Source organism: Penaeus monodon, chromosome 21 (genome assembly GCF_015228065.2).
Source record: "Penaeus monodon isolate SGIC_2016 chromosome 21, NSTDA_Pmon_1, whole genome shotgun sequence".
Classification (NCBI taxonomy): domain Eukaryota; kingdom Metazoa; phylum Arthropoda; class Malacostraca; order Decapoda; family Penaeidae; genus Penaeus; species Penaeus monodon.
The window spans coordinates 30,566,572-30,566,912 of record NC_051406.1 but is presented as its reverse complement, the minus strand read 5'-3'; the positions used below and the strand labels follow the sequence as shown (position 1 = coordinate 30,566,912).

Sequence of the window (341 nt, the reverse complement as noted above, 5' to 3'; positions counted from 1 at the left end):
TTATTAAAGGGGGAAAGGGGAAGAGGGGAAAAAGCGGAGAGGGGAGGTGTAAAATATAGTTTGATGGGACTATACATAGTTTGGCAGAGCGCCCCCCCCCTTCCAAACAGCAAAGCCGAAGCGAAAAGGTACGGCTTACGCCCTCCCGGGTGCCCCTCCTGCGTGCGGGGGAATAGTGTACGCGCTGCCGGGGAGGGGGTGGTATTTTGAGGGGTTCGGGGAGGGGGGTGATGGCACGCGGAGTTTTTCCTCCCGCGGGTCCGCGTCCACTTCGAGGGCAAAAAGTCGCGCGACGCAACGGGCCGGGCTGTTGGAGAAACTGGTGGGGAGAAAAAGTAAAG

At 58.9% G+C, this 341-nt stretch overlaps 1 pseudogene; it reads right to left on the bottom strand.

Annotated features, from left to right (window-relative positions):
- Positions 1-341, bottom strand: part of LOC119586648 — a 107,344-nt pseudogene that overhangs the window by 17,715 nt on the left and 89,288 nt on the right.